Source organism: Bombina bombina, chromosome 3 (assembly GCF_027579735.1).
Source record: "Bombina bombina isolate aBomBom1 chromosome 3, aBomBom1.pri, whole genome shotgun sequence".
In the NCBI taxonomy this organism is placed as follows: Eukaryota; Metazoa; Chordata; class Amphibia; order Anura; family Bombinatoridae; genus Bombina; species Bombina bombina.
The window spans coordinates 178,590,932-178,607,820 of NC_069501.1; the positions used below are offsets into that span (position 1 = coordinate 178,590,932).

General features: G+C 37.7%; 1 protein-coding gene across 1 annotated transcript in view; it reads left to right on the forward strand.

Moving 5' to 3' along the window:
- The window catches only part of EPHA3 (EPH receptor A3), a 519,256-nt gene that overhangs the window by 268,078 nt on the left and 234,289 nt on the right, over window positions 1–16,889 (forward strand). The gene's annotated exons all lie outside the window — the stretch shown is intronic.

The window sequence follows — 16,889 nt, forward strand, 5'->3', positions numbered from 1 at the left end:
CCATGCAGGTCCCTGATTACCTATGGGGAGAGTCTGAGCTGTTCTCATTATCTCAGTTCACACCTAGTCTATGACAATTGGTCAGATGAGCTCAGTGGGTGTTTCTGGTGAACAAATAGCGGACTTTGTACCCAATCCTTAGATTGGTGCTGCATTTTCTCATTGCGGTTAGTATATCCTTGTTTCTAGCTAATCGATCGACACAGGGGGGGAATGACACCAACTAACCCCATTTCACATAGTATTTTTGGCCACTTCATATGGTAATACGTGTTCATAATTGTTTTCATGGTTGATTCTAAGACACATGTTCTAATTGATTGTTATATTCCTCTCATTGGAGTTATTTTGAACACGGTCAGCCTTGATTGGTTGCGACCAGGGGAAGGGTGTTATAGGCCTTTAAATGTTTAGCTTTTTTCACATGTGTTTGTCAGAGGAAGGGACAGTATTTGGTTCTGAAACGTCACAAAATAAAACCTATTGTCACAGAAAAAAAAAAACGAAATAAAACCTATTGTCACAGATGTCTGAAGACCAGTGAGTGCTTTACTCTACAATTTATATTTGACTAGCACTACTGCACCCTGGCGGATATGGTTTGATAGTGGGAGTTCATACACATTATATATATATATATATATATATATATATATATATATATATATATATATATATATATATATAAATAAATAAACTAATAACAATCTACACACACAGACACACACACACACACACACATATATATATATATATATATATATATATATATATTATTGTCTCATGTAAATATGCAAATTTACTGCTTTATTTATATGAGAAGGATTTCAATTTTAAGTCAGACCAGTGTCATTTTATCTTTTAAGAAAAAATGCCCATGTTGATCAGCTGATGATTTAAAAAAGATTGATTGTAAAGTTATCTGTAATAAAACAATATTGATACTTCAAGGGGCATGAAACCCATATTTTTCCTTTCATGATTTAGAAAGAGCATGCAATTTTACACAACTTTCTAATTTACTTCTATTATCTAACATGCTTCATTCTCTTGATATAATTTGCAGAAAAGCTTATCTAGATAGGCTCAGTAGCTGCTGATTGGTAGCTGCACATAGATGTCTTGTGTGATTGTTTCACCCATGTGCATTGCTATTTCTTCAACGAAGTATATCTGAAGAATGAAGCAAATTAGATAATAAAAGTAATATGGAAAATTGTTTAAAAATTTACCCTCTATCTGAATGGTGAAATTATTTTTTTGGGGTTAATGTCCATTTAATAGTTTCTTAAAACATAACAGCTTTCTGCATGTAAACACTTGTTTTTTATAACCTCTAAAAGTCAAATGTATATAACATAGCACAATCTAAATAATTTTACTGCATACAGATTTACCAGAGTAAGACTGAAAAATGCACATTGAATTAAAAGCATAAGCAAGAGTGTTATCATAACAGAATATCTACTAGACTAAACAAAGTTACCAAATAATCTCTTACTATCCTCGAACGCTCAGCTGCTTAGTCTAGTATCCTGATGACTATGGCTGGAATTTTTGCCTATGTAAAAGCTCTTCCAAATAAGAAGCAACTGGAGATAACCAACTCAGTTGGATATGAGACAGCTGGAGAAATGAAATACGTTCTCATCATATATCTTACCTACAAACCATGCCATCTTGTAATTAGGATATTTATGGACCCTTTATGTAGCAATTTGCTAAGAACAAATAAAAAGACAAAAATAGCCACCACAAAAATAAATATAAACGTATCAGATCTTCATTGTTTGATCAGATAGGTGCTTAGACATACTCTTTGAAATGTTGACTCTCAAAAGAAGTGCCAGTACCATATGTTGATGTAGTGACAGTTTCTCAGAGCTTAGAAAGCCATGTGACATTAAAGCATTATGTTTTGGAAAATATTTATATTCATTTAATGATAAATTACAAACCATGATCTAAATAGTGATGTAAATGTAGTTTTCTAGACATAAGATTTTTGGAACTATTACTTAAAATTACTTTCGTAAAGGGACATAAAAACACATTTTTTTTTCTTTCATGATTTAGAGAGAGCAAACTATTTTAAACAACTTTTTACTTCTGTTATCTAATTTGTTTCGCCCTCCTGGTATCTTTTGTTAAACAAAAGCATACTTAACTTAGGAGCTGCTAATTGGTGGCTGCACATATATACCTCATTTTATTGGCTCACCAATGTGCATTTCTGTTTCTTAAACAAAGGATACCAAGAGAACAACGTAAATTAGATAATAGAAGTAAATTGGAAATTTGTTTAAAATGGTTTAGTTTATCATAATCATAAAAGAAAAAAAATGGATTTAATATTCCTTTAAACTCAATAAAAATAAATAATATTATTTCCACTTATACTGTTTCAATGGTATAGTTTGTATGCACCTTTGTATTACTTATTTCATAGATATTAGGGAAGAAAATTATACAAATGCATATACAGTATATTAAATGTGTGTGCTTGTTTGTATCAATGTATAAACACACAAATAATGTAGAAAGCTTTAGGCAAACCAATTTGTAAATAATCTTAAATGTTTGTTTAGTATTGCTAAAATGTTCATCATTACCATATATATCACAGTGAAAATTAAACAAAATGACCACACTGTGCTGAAAATAAAAATGGTATTCTATCTCTATTAGAGTTATATTTTAAAATATATAACATATGCACATTCTGAATTATTTTACTGCACTTATACAGGTCAAGCAATGCACTGTTATATTCTAAAATAAATCATTGTAATATGATATTATTTTATTTGTATCAGATACCCTTATACCGACTACAGCTTATGTATAGAATACTAATTTAAATAAAGTTGATCTAAAATGTATGCTTGTTTATGATTTGTAGATATATTCTTTTTAGTGAATGACAAATAAATTATCTGAAATAAATGATATGATTCACTGTTCTTTTTTTTTAACCAACTTGACTTGAAACAGTTAAAACAATCTTCATACAGTAAAAATGTGGCTAAAATGACAATTTGAATGACTTTTGCACTAAAAAATAACTGTAGGAGAAGTGTGTTTAACATGTATGTGTATATTGTTTCTAACTATAGTCAGTGTATGTTTTTGTTTACTATTATTTATCAATTTATTTTTTTATTAGGGCTATAGGTTGAAAAAGAGTGGTTATTTTTGCATATTCATCATTTTAAATGCATGTAAATTGTTTGTATTAATGTATATCAGGTTTACTGGATACACATTTGCACCTCAGACCTATGTTATAGTTAGGTTCTTAAAGGGACATGAATTTCATTGCAGTGCACAATTCTTTTTTTTCCTTCAAATTTGTGTTTCTCTTGTGGTATTCTTTGCTAAGAGCATACCTAGGTAAGTAGAGTGCATGCGTTTTTAGCACTGTATGGCAGCAGTGTGCATTGGTATCTAGTTCTTTTGTACATGTATACATTTTTTTAAAAAACTGATGCCATACAGTGCACCAGACATGTGCACACTCCTGAGCCTACCTACCTGCTTTTTTTTTTTTTTTACAAAAGATAAAGAGAACAAATACATTTTGATATGTTACGCTCTATATGGGAGAAAAATAGGTTTAAATCCTAAATATAGCAAGTCAGCAGATATAGAGTGAGTTGACTTGATTTGACAAGTTAAAGGGACAGTCTAGACAAAATTAAACTTTCATGATTCAGATAGGGCATGAAATGTTTTAAAAGAAAATTTCCAATTTACTTTTATCATCAAATTTGCTTTGTTCTCGTGTTTTTCTTTGTTGAAAGCTAAATGTAGGTAGACCCATAGTCTAATGTCTAAGCCCTTGAAGGCTGCCTCTTTGAAAGTTTTTCGCAGCTAGACAGTACTAGTTCACATGTGCCATATTGATAACAACATTGTGCTTACTCCTGTGGAGTTATTAATAAGTCAACACTGATTGGCTAAAATGCAAGTCTGTTAAAAGAACTAAAATAATGGGGCATTCTGCAGAGGTTTAGATACAAGGTTATCACAGAGGTAAAAATTGTATAATAAACTTGCTGCTTATGCAAAACTTGGGAATCGGTAATAAAAGGAATAATCTATTTTTTAAAACAACAACAATTCTGAAGTAGACTGTCCCTTTACTCTTAAAGGGTTATTTAAAATCAACTTTTTTATCTCTGCATTTGGAAGTTTCAAAAGATATGCATGAAAAATAAATGTTTTAAAACTATTATTTTGTTAGCAAAGAATATGTATTGTTTTTCACGCTTAGGACACACCTTTTGAATGTTGTTTCTTCTTTTGCTGTGGCCTATTTGGGACAGATATAATCCAATGTCTACCCATGACATGACGTGACAATGACATTTTATGTTCAATGTCCTTTTAATTTGTTTGCTATTGGATAGCTGACTAGTGAAACTCTGAAAAAGCAAGTTGTCTATTTTATCTACTTGGACAACTTAGCTACATTTTTCTCAAACTCTGCTATTTCAGCTCAGGTCACATTTGGCGCACAGTTGCTCTGTTGTAAATAGACCCCTATGTCAGGAGTGTAAAACAAGGTTGCAGATGACATAAACTCACCATCTAGCTCCCACTTCACTTTACAGATTTAATAAGCAACAGCCATGCTGCTAACAGTAATACTCACTTTCTGATTCGAGCAGCCCCAGGTGATGCTAAAAGCTCTACATTTAAAATGTAAAAGAACTTTAAAATCAACATTTTTGTTTGTGGCATCTAAAAGAGGGTAATTTTTGCTCAGTTTTCTTCATAAATGTCGACAGCTGCATTCACTACTTTTGAGAAAACTAGAACCTGACCACCAGGAGGAGGCAAAGACACCCCAGCCAAAGACTTAAATACTCCTCCCACTTCCCTCATCCCCCAGTCATTCTTTGCCTTTCATCCCAGGAGGTTGGCAGAGAAGTGTCAGAAGTTTTCGATAGTCTCTTATAAAGGGTAGTACTCTTCGGCATGGGAGTTTTAAGTAGTCCTGTCAGCCTCTCAGTGAGAGCATGGGTGAAAGTTAGAGTCCGGAGATGCAGGGAGAGTCTTTCTGCGAAACCATACCGACTCATATTAACAGCTCCACAAGCAATCAGCATTGATGAGTTTCGCTGCTTGCTTTTTTCTCTCAAGTCCATGGCAGAGGCGACGCTACTATCTGTCACACTTGAAGGGCTGTGTTCCTGTTCCATGGCGTAGATTCTGGTAAGATCGTTTCATTTTACTTTCATCATGGATGTATTGTAATTTCAACTGTTTATCCGAGAGGGGCTACAACCTTTTCGGGGATAACTTTAACATAGGGTCTCAGTGAGGCTCCTTTTTGTATCTAGGAATCAAGGGTTAATATCTCCTGAGGGGGATTATTGAACAGGGGGGTTTATAATCATGTTTGTTATGTGATTCTGTCTGCTACTGTGTAGTGTTGCTTCGGCTCATGGTTATTTTGGAACATAACGGCCTATGTCTAGTGACGCTGCCTTTTCGGTCGGGCGCGCTTTTGCATTGACTGCACGGTTTACCTTGTAACCCCATTTCCATTTTCCTGACCGCGTGGCGATGGACAAATCCTGGTCCACTGGTGTTTGGTTCTCTGGAGGCAGCAGTGTCCCAGTTATGGAGGATTCTTGGAGATGGATGTCTCTGATTCAGACTCTACTTCTTGTAAAGAATATGAATTGGCCCGGGTGATACATGCCCATCAGTTATGTTCCGAATGCCGTTTTCGAGTGCTCTGTTCCTCGTGATTGGGGAATCGGGTGCCCACTGAGCCATCCGTCTCTGTGGATTCTATTTCTCATGAGACGAATTCCCTACCATCAGCTCTCACTACGCATGCAGGTAACCCAAATGCTACTTATCCTTATTAGGGAGTGGGGCCTGTTCCCACCAAAAGTTACGACACAGTTCTGCATGGCCATATCTTTGGCGCTGGCGCATCTGCATCTCCCGGGAGTGTGCTTACGATATTGTCCGTGTTTCGTTAACCGAAGCTCGTCAGGCGTGGGATCGCCTGGTCCAGTTCAGCCTTCTGGGGGAGCGACTGCCCCTGAGGCCTCAGGGGGTCAACCTTCAGGGCCGGTGTTTCCTTTTGTCCCGGCGGAGGTATGTTGCACCTTTCGTTATAGACTTGCGCGCCTTCGTGTCCTACTAAGGCACGTTTTTGTCGTTGCTGGAGGATCCCACTCTTAATGGGTCTGGGGATTCTCAGTCTTACTCTTCGACTGGCTTGCATACATAGACATAAGGGGATGAAGTAATCTTCTTATAGTCTTGGTTATTTGTGTATCCTTTTCCAGTTCTGAGCTTGGAAGTCTCGGACCCCTGTTGGGCTGGTCCTGCGGGTCTGTCCGTTCTTAATGGGCAATAACCTACGGGTTGCCTTATCTTTTATTTTCATCTAGTGAGGATGATTTTTATTTGGTTTAAAGCTCATGTTGTGGTGTGATGTTTCCTTCGGGAACTTTCCTCTCTGGAATTGATACTCACAATTTTGTTCGCTCTGGTTACAAAAGACTGTCTGACTGTTCTTTATCCCTCCATCATTGGGGGAGACTCTATGTGGTCTTGACAGTGCTGGGGCTCTTGGTTTCAGGCTGGTCCTGACTGGGTACAAATCCTTCTGTCTTTGAGGCCTAGTTCATACATGTGGCACCTTTTTATATGTCCGGTTGGTCTGGTGAGGGCGACTAGTGATCACAATATGATTGTGTGATTGTCTTGTTTTACAAACTTCAACTAGCATCCTGATAGGTTAAATTAGGGAGTGTGTGCACTCTACAATTGATATAAATATAAAGACCAGGTGCCTGCAGTCATAAAGCAGTATATACAATGTAATAAATAAGAAAAGACATAGCCGTTATTATCTATGGCTATGCAAAAGATTGACAAGGCGGCACTCAAAGGTCAAAGAAAATAAGTGGTTTATTTTGCTTTAATCCCTGTTTAAAGGGACATTTATTCACCCCAAAACAAATACGTGCAATTAAAATGAGGAATTAAACATTACCAGGCCTGGTATACATAACAGTTCTAACACATAGTTACCAAACATATCCAGAAAGCACATAAGTGTAACAACACGCTTCCTTGATACTAATAAAACTATATGTTTAAATATTGCAACAATGTTACCATTAGATATTGAGAAACAAATGTCCCAGAATTGGAGCACTTAGTGTATATAACACGCTCCTTAATAATGGATAGATTGTCACAAGAAAGTTCCAGTGTTCCTGTGTAAACCAGCTGATAACATGTAAGCAGCCTCACCACAACTCGCGGTACATTCCTTTAGCCTGCTGGATGTATTTTCACCATATCCGTTCCAAGACAAGCTGGGTTTAAGCAGCACCGGATTCCGGTGTATCCACGGCACAATGGGCTCCTCTTTATCACTGCACCTTTCCGATTGCAAGAAAGAAGCTTAAAAGCACCAAGGTTGCTGTTGTATACGCTGGTAAAGCAAATTCACCTAGAACACGGACACTCCATTAACCGCTGCCAGGTAAGTTATTCCTCTACTTCAAAACGTCAGGCATGACGCGTTTCGCCTCTCCCCTTTGTGGGCTGACCTCAGGGCTTCATCGGATGCTTGATAGTGGCTGACACAGCCTTTATATACTGTTCAAATACTAATTAACATTTTCACAGAACATCACAATACAGCAACTATATCAAGAACATATTAAGACACAATTTGCGCACATATTTTCCAATTCTTATCACTGCACAAACAGAAAAACGGGGAAATGTGTTTTCGGAAATGGCAATCTAGCTCCCACTAGACATCCTGAGAGGACTTGAGGGTCCGTGGTTGCTTAGGGGCATGGGGAATTCATTCAGTCCTCATTCGCCTTTCAATCTAGTGGGCCAGGACTCCGTTGAGATCCACAGCAACATGCTCAGTCATTTCTGAATTTTTCGGGAACTAGAGTGTTCCTCCCCATTGTAGGTTGGAGGCTTGGAGGATTTAGGTCCTTCATACCACCGTTCTTATGGTTTTGCCTTTCATGGTCTCTTTGGAAGTGTCCTTTTAGGACTTATTCCTTTTAGAGGTTCTCTTCCTTTGGGTCTAGATTTTCTGGACTTCGTCCGTTTTTTGTGGTGGCCTTGGCCGCTTAATTAGGAAGTGAAGGCCGTGAGGCTCTGTCTTCCTTCAGGAGTTAGTCGTCTCCATATCAGGGGCAATAGGAGGTGTTGTCTCTTTTTCAAAGCTTTTTGCTTAGGGGATGTTTTTCTGCCTGGGTTCGCAATGCTTTGCATTCTTCTCCCTTGGGTGTGGTCCTCTGGAACTTTAATCTGAAAGGATTATGAGAGACTAGCCTTTCTACTCTCTTTCGGGTGACTTTGTCCTCGTTTTGATTTCCCTTAGTGCTGCCCTTGGGGCCTTTGGGCTCTAGAGAAATTGTGTGACTTTTTTGCAGCCTAGTACCTTGCTGGGGGGGTGTTGACCTCCGGCTTAGAGTATTTTCTTCCCTTTGGGCTGGGAATTATGAGTGAGTCCTGTTCTCATCCACTGTGAGGTCTGATTGCTTCAGATGGGGTATCTTGTGTTCCCTGAGGGTGTCGTTCATTCTAGGACTATTCTGGGTCCCAGGTCTGGAGTTCTTGTCTTGGATCCTTCTTGGTTGCCTGGAGACTTATGGACTGGTTCGGGACAACCCAGTTTTTTTTAGAGACCCTATGTTGAGACATAGGGCCTAGCTCATTGGACTTGCAAGCAGGTAGGCAAGAGTTCTCATCCACCTTCGGGTACTGGTTATAAACTTTAAGGCCTGACTTGTCCTTCGGACGGAGTGTGCTCCTCTATGGGGAGTTTTTTTCTCTGATTGGGTCAACAGTGGTGTCTGGATGATTTTTCATTTGGTCCGTGTTTTGATCATACTAGGGCTTCATATCTTGTGGACATGTACGCTGTTCTTATCTGTGCCCTTCCCTTTGGAGGGGATAGTTTATCTTCCTTATGAGTTGGGGTTTCCTCTCTCTGGAGGGTCCTTGTCCTGCCCTGTGTGTAGGAGGTGGGATCAGGTGGCTTATTTCTGTAAGGGGCAGCATCTGCTGTTCTGTGGGCTCTGTTCCACCTGTTGGTAATTGGTCTTTCTATGTAGAGACTGTCTAAGAGATCTATTGCACTTTTCTCTTTTCCAGGTCCTAGGGGGTTCTCCTTGGGAGTGCCTTATTTTGGATGAGTGGATTGGGTTGGCACCCGAGCTCTGTTGGGGTGGGTGAGTCTCCCCTTTTTTCTTCCATTCCCTAGGGGCTTGTGGTTTGGGTCCTCTGTCCCCCTGTCTATCAGACATGCCTGTCGCTTGGGCTGGTCTGGTGTTGGAGCAGGATCTGAGATCTGTTTCTCTGCTATTTCGTCCTCGGAGCATTCGAGGTACAGTAAGCCTTTTTGAGATTTCTCATTTCTCCACATTCAAGATTTGTGGGAAGGACTGGTGGCTCTTAGATAGCCTGTGACATTATCCGCTGGTTAGTGGATACTTAACAATCTTAAGGATCCTATCTTCAGCTGCTTTCAACTTGCCCTGCAAGTATTTAATTTTAGTGTCATTTTTAGATGACTGCAGCGTGCAGTGTTTTTGCTTCAAGTGTTGTTCGTTAGACCTATCTGAGCTTGCTGCACGAGGTTTCATTCTGAATATTTTGGTATTCTGAGATAACATTTTGCGACTTGGCGACCTTCGTCTTCAGTTGCTTTCTAGAGTTCGGTTGCACTGTATTAGGGGAAGATCCTCTCTCTGTTTCAGACTCCCGGCCTTATTCCGTGGTTTCTGTATTTCTGGGGTCTGGGCGTTGCCTCCCCTTCTTACTATGAGACTGGTTGGGTCTCTGTTAGCCTGACCCGGTTTCTCGGGTTTTTGCTCTGTGTTTTTATTTAGGACTAGTTGTGCCCTTTTTAGTTTTTTTTCCGGAGTTCCTTATGCTAGCTGGAAGCTAGCTCAGCATACTAATGCACTGTGCCTACTCTGCACTGTAGCAAACCGAGGGTTGCAAGTTCGATTCTCAGCGAGGTCTACTCAGCCTTTTCTCATTTCGAGGTTGATAAAATGAGCGGCGCCTTGAGTCCCTTAAGGGGGATTAGCCACGCTTTACAAGTACAATCATGTTTTCTCTGTGCCTTTTCTTCTTTGTGGAAGAATACGGTAGTTTGTTCCCTTTCTTTAGTAAGGGGTGTGTTGTTTGGAGACCGACTGCTGGGGACGGTGTCTCTTGGAGGCTGTTGACTCAGTCGAGTCTAGTTCCTGCGGTCTCTATCAAGGCTGTGGACTATCTGCGGGTCAGTGTCCTTGGGCCTTTTCCTTTTTTTCAAAGTTGTTCTCAGCTTCGGACGAAGCAGGCTTTTGTTCGGTAGGGGTTTTCAGGCCAGGTGCCCTCAGAATGGGCCGCCTCTTGTACCCTCCCGTTTTTGCATTCAGTGTCCTCTATAGCTTGGGTATTGCTGTGGACTCTTTCCATTTATGAAGAAAAACTTAAATTATGATCATTTTCTTTTCTTCAGATGGAAAGAGTCTACAGCTCCCCGCCCGTATTTTTTCTGTGGGGCGTCTGTTATTTTTGTTCTTCTGGCACCTTTTCACCCTGATGTTTCTTCTACTGTTCCTTGTTCCTCAGCAGAATGACTGGGGGATGAGGGAAGTAGGAGGAGTATTTAAGGCTTTGGCTGGGGTGTCTTTGCCTCTTCCTGGTGGCCAGGTTCTTAATTCCCAAAAGTAATGAATGCAGCTGTGGACTCTTTCCATCTAAAGAAAAGAAAATTATCAGGTAAGCATAATTTGTTTTTCTTAATTTTGAAGATGTGGTCTATGCCTTCTATCTATCTACCTATCTATCAGCTATCATCTATCTATCTATCTATTTATCTATCTATCTATCTCCCTCTCTCTCTCTCCCTCACTCACTCACTCTATCTATCTATCTATCTATCTATCTACTGTATCTATCTATCTATCTATCTATCTATCTATCTATATATCATCTATCTATTTATCTATCATCTATTTATCTATCTATCAATCATCTATCACCTATCTCTCTCTCTCTCTCTCTCTCTCCCACACACACACACACACTCTATCTATCTATCTATCTATCTATCTATCTATCTATCTATTTATCTATTTATTGTCTATCTATCTATCATCTAGCTATTTATCTCTACCTTGTTATCTATCTATCTATCTATCTATCTCTCTATCTACCTACCTACCTACCTATCTATATATCTATCTAAAACACGGAAATGGACTGCACACTTAAACCAGACTGGGTAAACATCCTATGGCTTAAAATTAGTAGTGAAAGACAGCACCTTTACTGATGTACTGGGGCACAGGAATGGGTTAGCCAAACCCCAATGTAGAGTCCAAAGAAGTAATTTTCCAGCCTCCAGTAAAATTTAAAAGACCTTTATTGTCTCCTTGCAGGGTCCATCATACAAACAATGTTTCAAACCACAACCTGGTTCTTAATCATGTTTGTGGTTTGAAACGTTGTTTGTATGATGGACCCTGCAAGGAGACAATAAAGGTCTTTTAAATTTTACTGGAGGCTGGAAAATTACTTCTTTGGACTAAACATCCTATGGCCCTACAAAACTCACAGTCTTGGGTGCTCATCAGCACTTACAGAAAAGTGCACAGCTTTCAGTGGCTCAGGCAGATAACCCCAGACAAGTCTGGGTACTAAGCCTATAGGGAAAATTAAAAAATTTAATTATTAACACAACACATAGAAAGTCTGGCACGCTCTTGCACCCACACAGCTAGATTAAAGCAAAATGGAAGAGTAAGTTACAGCATTTGGCCAACTGGTGATGGTGCCAGGACCACATCACAGGCTCTTCCTCCCTGTGTCTCTAACCTACAGGCACACAAAGCATGGCTTCAACCAAACACACTGAGATACAAACAAGAGTGACACAGGTCCTTTGTAATTTCCTTAGACACATACAATACACAGAAATGGACTGCACTCTCAAACCAGACTGGGTATACATCCCATGACCCTGCAAAACTGACAGCCCTGGGTGCTCGCCAGCACTCACAGAAGGAACACTCTTTGAAAAAAGAAAAATCTTAAAGGGACATTTAGAGAGAACATGCAATTATAATCAAATTTCCAATTCACTTCTTTTATCTAATTTGTTTTGTATCCTTTGTTAAAAAGCATACTTAGGTAGGCTCAGAAGCTGCTGATTGGTGGCTGCACATGTATGCCTTATGTTATTGGCTCACACTTGTGCATTGATGTTTATTCAACAAAGGATACCAAGAGAATAAGTATATTGGAAAGTTAAAAAAAAATCCATTCTCTATCTTAAAGGGACATAATACTCATTTGCTAAATAAGTTGAAACTGATGCAGTATAACTGTAAAAAGCTGACAGGAAAATATCCCCTGAGCATCTCTATGTAAAAAAAGGAAGATATTTTACCTCACAATTTCCTCAGCTCACCAGAGTAAGTTCTGTGTAAAAAGTTATACTTCACCTGCTCCCAGCTGCAGGTAAAAATAAAAATAAAATTAAGAAATGAACAGCAGCCAATCAGCATCAGCAGCGCTGAGGTCATGAACTCTTACTGTGATCTCATGAGATTTGACTTAACTCTCATGAGATTTCATAGTAAGCTTCCTTTACCTGATTGGTGAAATAATATGAGAGTTCACGAGGCTCATCCCCTAAGCTGTCCTAGGACAGACACACTAATATGCTGCTTAGAAATCCTTTACAATGGGAGGTGGCTACTGAGGAACTTTTGAGGTAAAATATCTTTCTTTTTTACATAGAGATGTTCAGGTGATATTTTCTAGTCAGCTTTTTACAGCTATGCTGCATCACTTTCAAGTGTTTAAACATTTGGGTATTATGGCCCTTTAATCATGCAAGAAAAATGTTGGGTTTCATATCACTTTAAGCCTAGAAATTGCAAAATGGGCTAAAAAATTATGGAAATATTTACTACATGGGCAGAAGGGTAATCCACCCAAAAAAAAAAATATTGAAAATAGCAGGACATGTATGTTGGTGCACTAGTATTAGGTGTACATAAACATATACCACATACTAATTTCAATATCAATTTAAAATTCTGGAACACGAACGTATATTTTAAGATAATGCTTAACACTGATTATGAAAACTATTTAGGAACATTGTATTTTAGTAAACTTAATATGTATAAGACATGGCACCAATTTTAGCAGTGATAAATACGACATGGAAAAGAGTTGACTATTCTTTTCTTAAAGGGACAGTCAAGTCCAAAAAAAACTTTCAAGATTCAAATAGGGCATGTAATTTTAAACAACTTTCCAATTTACTTGTATCACCAATTTTGCTTTGTTCTCTTGGTATTCTTAGTTGAAAGCTAAACCTAGGAGGTTCATATGCTAATTTCTTAGACCTTGAAGGCCACCTCTAATCTAAATGCATTTTGAAAGTTTTCAACACTAGACGACATTAGTTCATGTGTTTCATATAGATAACATTGAGCTCATGCTCGTGAATTTACTGAGGACTGAGTACTGATTGGCTAAACTGCAAGTCTGTCAAAAGAATTGAAATAAGGGGGCAGTCTGCAGAGGTTTAGATACAAGGTAATTACAGAGGTAAAATGTGTATTATTATAACTGTGTTAGTTATGCAAAACTGGGGAATGGGTAATTAAGGGATTATCTATATTTTAAAACAACAGCAATTCTGGTGTTGACTGTCCCTTTAACTCTCCTCTTATATTTATTTCTTTGGTCACTACTGCAAGTTTAGGCAGAGTGAAACCAATTGAAAAATATAATAGTTTCATATACATTAAATCACCAACATAGTAATGCATAATACTGCAAAATGTATTTTGACACTGTGGAAGGGCCCTTGAATATTTAATTTAAATTATTGATAAATACAAAACCAATATTTTACTAATGGATTAAGAGTTCATGCACAAATCCAAAGAGGTGCTGGAAAAAGTAATAAACAAATAAATTAATGTGCCTGACCTTATTTAGCTCACTTTTTACTCAGCCATAAAGATCATTAAATGTGTCCTGTGTGAGCCTTTTTTAGGTCTTATGGAGCTGAATATTTATTGTGTACTTTAGGTTAGAAGTTTAAATCAGAGTTTCTCTGACTTATGGGGAATAATGAAAATGACAGTTTTATCATTTCTAGGGAATAAGCAACTTATTATTATTATTATTATTATTATTATTATTATTATGATGATGATGATTATTATTAGGGAAGAACTTTATTGAACAAAATGTAGATGCAGCTGTAGTAATTAGTCATTTTAATTATTTATTAAACAGTGTTTTAGAACTTTATTCTTGCATATAACATTATTTAGTTCCTATTTTATTATACCGTATTTTTCTTTTGTTCTAATTGAATCTTTGCATACTTTGGCATACAGCTCATCAGGAGATACTGATGATTTTTTTTTCTCTCTCAATATCTTCAGGGAGCTGAATCTCATCTAAGTGAGCAAGAGACAAAATGACATGCTGAGCTCTTGATAGCATTTTTCAGGCTGTCTAATAAGATATATTTAAACCTAAATTGTGCCAAAATTATTAAAATAATTTCCACAGGACATTTACCTATGAGATTCTATATCTATGCCCATTTTTATTATAAAATATATATATTTTTTTATAATTACATGTGTATCATCATCATCATCATCTGCCAGTGGCTATCAATTTCACAGAAGTTTTAACAATTCCTTGCTGAGTTCCTCCTTCCAGTTATGTTTTGAGTTCATTATTTTGAATAAGGATTGGCTGTCAGATTTCACCCTGCTGTAAATTAATGAATATTCTATTGAAGGTGACAGCTAAAAGGAGCAGATTTATATCAATTAAAGCATATTTGAAAAATGCAGGAGCTCATTAGAATAGAATATGTTGGGGGGAGGAGCTAGTGACCGCACGCAAGAACATGGCACGTACAGGCTAGCGCTTCTTGCTTGAAGGCATCACTCGTTTGAATCCTTGGCATGGGTCTTAAACGCCCAGAACCTGTATCAAGCAGGATATAGACGGCAGGGAATCCACGCTCCTGCGCTCTGACCCCCAAACAGCGGAATCCATCTAAATTGCGTGCGGCTAATGTAATTCTCAGCGTTTGATGTCACATGTAATGTGCACTGAAAAGCCCTACATTTAAGCAACAGCGAGCTGTGAGCTGTGAATGCTTTACCTTTTAACCAACGGTTTGATGTGAGCTGTGATTGTTTTACGGACTCTGGAGTCCTTGGGAGACACTGTCGGGAGGTTGAGAGGCTGTATATTCTGTGGTAAGGAAGCTGCTTGCCCTGGTGTCTTGATTTATAATCTATGGAAGGAAAAGGTAAGCCCTAAAAGCTTATTAACAAGTCTGGGAGTGTGGGTTATGTATATTGGAACTCGCCCCCATATGACTTAAATTGGGGAAGCGTATATCGGACATTTCCTGCACCCACATTTGCTAAGTTAACAATTAAAGAGGAGAATAGTGGCTTAATCTCAGTGAAGACATCAGTTTGTTTTAGGTGAAGATCTCACTAACTGGTTTTGCTTGGTACAAATCTACTGGACATAATTTTTCTCCTATGAGAAAGTGTTGTAACCTGGTCCTTATATTTTCCCTTGGTTTTCCTTCAACATTTTTTGCATAAATGCAGATAATTAAGTCCTAAAACCTGGTTTACCAGTCTGGGGGTTTGTTATATGTGTCTGGGTAGGTTTCCCTACGTGTGCTGAACTTGGGGAAAATTTGCTTCTGGGATATTTCTGGGACACTTCTTTCCCTAAACTATAAATTGGTACAACGAGCCCCAGTGAAGACACCAGTTTTAGGTGAAGATTTTACACCTAGGAAGTAAATTTGCAATAATTCTCCGGCTATAACGCCTTAATCTAAAACATATCTGCTCATACTCCCCTCCAGCTCTTCCCCAACATAACCTTTTTACAAGGGGAAAGGGAAAGAAAAAGAAAGAGAATTAAGGAGAGTAAAGGGACTTTAAATCCTCTACTTATTACTATAGTGCTTGAGGAAATCCTATTATATGTTTATTTAAACCTTATCTTGTGTTTAGGATATCTGCTTTATAATTGCTAAAAGTTGATGTATTACAATCATATAATGTAAAGATGCAATGTGTATTTCATATGATCAACTTTTTCCTTATTTTTTCTTTTTTGGTTCCCCTCGCTTTACTATTCTGCATGGCAGGCAACACCTTAAGGTCACTGGTTATATAGCTGACACATATCTTACACATTATACACCCTTAGCTGGGAATTAGCACAGTTATAATAGTTTATGGGTTTAAAAACAGTTTAACATTCTTTATTATTAATTAATTACTATATATTGATCACTATACTGAAACATACTGTTTCCTTCTGGAATGAACATAACCTTGATATTAGATTTATGAGAATTCAAAAATTTGATCTCATTATTAGTCTGTTTTGTTAGTTTTATTCTAACTCACCTTAGACTTGCCTTAAATATTCACCTATACTCACACCCTTTTTTTATATAACTTCACACTTTTCTTTTTTTCACACTTTCTCACATCCTTGTCTACTTCTTTCACTGAAGGAAGAATATATATTTCACTTTATATTGGTAATATCTAATTTCTCTTATATTAAACTTGGTTTACTTTATGGAGAGATTTCTTTCACCCAATCTGCAGACTAAGGTGAAATCAATGATGAACATCAGACAGAGAGACAAAAAAAACAAAAACTCTACTGAAATTTTGGTAGAGGTTCATCTAGACAATAATCCTCCTTCATTGAATGAACCTATTGATAGATTACTGTTGGCAAAAACATTACTGACTCACTATCCCCACAATTTAATTCCC